We start from the raw sequence: 4,265 nt of genomic DNA on the forward strand, positions 1-4,265 counted from the left end.
CTTTCTCACTAAATATAATTTACATAAACCAATCACTACTAAATCCATAAAAAATAACATGAAAAACCTCGCATCTTAATTGTGACTATTAAAGTTAAACCCCACATCTAGATATTAAGAAAAATCACGACTCGTTATTGATAAATAATAAATCCTAAAATGAAGATTTTACATATGAAACATCAAAAACATACATTTTCATAATCGACCCATATGAATGTAGCTCCCAAATTGAAGTTAAATAAGTAAAAACAGTTATGTTATAGAGAAACATAACAAACCAAGACTGCCCCTATTTTAAAGTGTTGGTAGATTTAAAAAACAAAGGACAATTTTGAGATTTTTACGACATCTTTTTTTCTAATATTATAGATAAGTTCTACTAACAACCAATACTTTTATATTTAATATTATGTGATTAATTTCATGAGTCATAGACAAAAAAACATATATGGACACTATAAAAAGTGTTGGACACTTATCTTCGTACAATTCTTAATTTAAAACAATAATAAAATTATTAATTAAATTAACCCTTGTTTCAATTGTATTTTCATATGGTATAAAAAATTAATAATTAAATTAACACTTGTTTCAATTGTATTTTCATATGGTGTAGCTATATGGTGTTAAAATTTAGGAGTTCAAATATCTCTTCTCTATAAAATTTATACACAATGTTTAAATACATCGAAGAGTCATTTAAAATAATTCCAATTAATAAAAACATATACAACGGTTTAATATATCAAAAAGTCATTTAAATGTAATTCCGATTAAAAAAAAAGAAAAATTTTCATATTATAAATTGATATTATAATTTTTTATTTCTACATACAAATATGAACAAATATGGCTGGAATTTTTATGTTTGTTTACGTTATATTTTTTTCATATGTATCGTTATGGCTAAAGCTAAGTTTATTTTCTAAAAATTAATTTTTTCTTTATCTTGTACAAGTTTTATTCTATATTATTAACATTTTTTTTATTTGAAATTACAAATACTTATGTTTGCGTAGATGATGAACATTGTCCCACCCATGTCCTCCATTTACAATTCTAAAATGCATAAAGATGATTTGTGAGTGTGTGTATAAGTTATTGGATCCATAAATATAAATTATTTTAAATTAATATTAAAGGATTATTCTTATGTAATCAAATATAATATAAGACATGAAGTTGTTCACTATCTTAAATGGTTGTCTTCTAGTGTTAAATGGTTGTCTTCTATTGTTTTGTCTGATGCTTACAATTTTGCAAATCATACTAAATATAAATAAAATTATAGTATAATTAATAATATCTATAAGATTTAGAGAATAATATTTGTTATTGTAAAGTTTTTTTACACAATTAATAGAAAATTAATAATTTATCATGTCATTAAAATTTTTTTAAATAAAATTGGGGTATAATTGAATATATGGTTGTGACTGATTGACATTATAAATCTATTTTACACTGCATCACTTCTTTTCTCTAAGATTAATAATTTTTTATTTTAAAATATTTTTATTATTATTCTTTCATAGTTGTAATTTGTCGATAGTATAAAATATTAAAAAGATGATATTTTTATTTTTAAAAAGAATAATAATTTTTTTACAAAGAAATAAATTGATCCTTTAAAAGAATCTTATAATCAGAAAAAAAATACAATTAAAAAATGGCATACTCCTTCCAACTAGGGGTGAGAATATGTCAGATCAACTAACAGAGGCCTACGACTTAATCTACATAGGTTCAGGTCAAATTAGAAAAAAATTAAAACAGAAAAGATCTATGTTTTTTTATAAACCTATTTAGTTAAAAAGGTTAAGTCACGACAATAAAAAATATTCATCAAATACATATATTTTGAATATGTAATTACTAAAATTATTTTTAACATCTTTATATATATATATATATATATATATATATATATATATATATATATATATATATATATATATATATATATATATATATATAATATATTAATTAAACACTATGAAAAAAATACTCTTAATTCCGAAAGTTATTTTGCAAGGATTATTTAAAACCCCCCTTAAATTACTTTATAATATAAGTTTAAACACCTTATATCAATTAGAATAATTGTATAATTTATTATGGAGTGAACTCGTCCTATATCTATTAGGAAGCCTCTTAATAGATTTGGCTCAGAATCATAATTTTCTATTTTAAAAACTTAGGTCAAAATTGTAGCTCTGTGTTATAAATAGGTATAATAGATTTTTTATGATGACAAAGAAGAAAATAAAGCAGAATTATCATGAGCATCTTCAAGAAAGAAAAATATTGAAGTAAATTAAAAAGCAAGGAGGTTATGATGTTTCACACAAGAGAATCAATTGTTAAGAACAAACTCAAACACTACTATAAAAAAATACATTTCACCTCAGGTGTGAAATATATTTAACCTCAGATAAAGAAGCGGGGTAACAAAGTGCTTCATGAAAAGCTGCCACTTTACTACTCGAATTTTCAAAAACTGAGGTGTAAAGTTATTTGCACATGGATTCGAACCCCGATATCCGCATAGATTTTTTTTTGTAAAAAAAAAAACTCGTTACATTGTATACACATAATATTAATAAATTAATTTGTCAGTGAAGCTAAAATGCTGGATGTTCGAATCATTGAATTTTGGAGAAGATCAAATGTTGGGTGCCAGGATATTTTCAATTGTTTTTGCTTGCATTTGTTTTTGATATAAAACAAAAAAAAAGTTAGATAATTAAATGATTTTCTGCTCAAATAAATACTTATGAACACAAACCTTAAACTCAAATAATTTTCTGTTCTTGCAATCCATCATAGAGAATTATTCTCTCGATTATAACAAAAGCCAAAGTAAAAAAAATTTACCCCTCGATTTCAACTGAAAACCAAGGTGAATAAGTTTTTTTAAGCATACTTCTACACATTCTTTTGAGGATTATTCTACATATTAAATCCTATAATTTCTCTTTTGAGATTTATTTCATGCACATCTTTTAAAAAAATAAAAGTTCTACTAACCACCAATACTTTTATATTTATATGATCATTTTGATGAGTTATAAAGACATACACAACACTTAAATATACGAAAGAGTAATTCTAATAAAAAAAAAGAGGTTTTCACATTATAAATTGAACTTATAATTTTCTATTTTTGCATGCAAATGTGGAGAAATATGGCTGGAATTTTAAAGTTTGTTTATGTTATATTTATTTTTCTTTTCATATGTATCGGTATGGCTGAAGGTAAGTTCACTTTTTAAAAGAATTAATTTTTTTTCTTTATCTTATTCACAAGTTTTATTCTATATTATTAACATTTTTGTTATTTGACATTACAGCTTTTGATAATGTTTGCTTAGTTGATGAAGATTGTCCTATATCTATTTGTATGCGATCTAAAATTCGAAAGTGCATACACACGTTTTGCTATTGTGTGTCAAGGCCCAAGGGGTAGGCCAGCTAGGCAATTGCCTAGGGTTTCAAATATTTTTACAAATTAACAATGTAGTGTTAATGTTCACATGTTCTCTCTATGTGAATTTTATTCAGTATTTTATTGTAATTTTAATTCTCTAATAAACCTGCTCCATTTAGTTAGCACTCTTGTTTTACCTTTATTTTATAAAAAAAAAATAATATTATTTATTTATCCTTAAGAATATACTATTATTACATTGATAAAAAATAATACACTATTACTAATACTTAATTAAATAAAGAGATATGAGCATTATGTGCATAAATAGCAGTGCACCACATCTGCAGCACTCCCTGAGCAGAGTAAATTCCTGTGTGAATCAATTGGCCTGTACTAGATACTTCCTTTACTTGGAATTTACTGTTATTCCATAAGACCCAAATTCTCTCATTTTCATGATTTTTGTAATTATCAATGAACAACCATTGGTGTCCGAGTTTATTCCTAATATCAACAACAAGGATGGAAGCCGTTAGAAATAGGAGATTAAAAATATAATTATTAATTTTTAAAAAAATATTAAATTTGCTTTAAATCTCAATATTTGTTGTGTCGGTCTAACACTATAACATAATTAATATGCCAAAATATGGTAAATGTTAACTTTTCATATGCTGAAAAAACTTGAAAGTATAGAATATTATTAATAATAATATTTTTATTTTAAGAAAGAGTAATAATTTTTTTTAAGAAAGAAATAAATTAATAGTTCAAAATGATCATTTGAAGTCTCTTCCTACTACTTTTTCAAGGTCTATTTTTTTAATTA

General features: G+C 23.8%; 1 long non-coding RNA gene across 1 annotated transcript; it reads left to right on the plus strand.

Moving 5' to 3' along the window:
* The first annotated feature begins 2,029 nt into the window (after window positions 1-2,029).
* Window positions 2,030-3,618, plus strand: LOC131599035 (uncharacterized). The gene is made up of 2 exons (XR_009282498.1): window positions 2,030-3,261; window positions 3,357-3,618. It is a non-coding gene; the product is annotated as an uncharacterized LOC131599035 (long non-coding RNA).
* The last annotated feature ends 647 nt before the right edge of the window (window positions 3,619-4,265 follow it).

This window comes from Vicia villosa, linkage group LG4, assembly GCF_029867415.1.
Source record: "Vicia villosa cultivar HV-30 ecotype Madison, WI linkage group LG4, Vvil1.0, whole genome shotgun sequence".
Taxonomy (NCBI): Eukaryota; Viridiplantae; Streptophyta; class Magnoliopsida; order Fabales; family Fabaceae; genus Vicia; species Vicia villosa.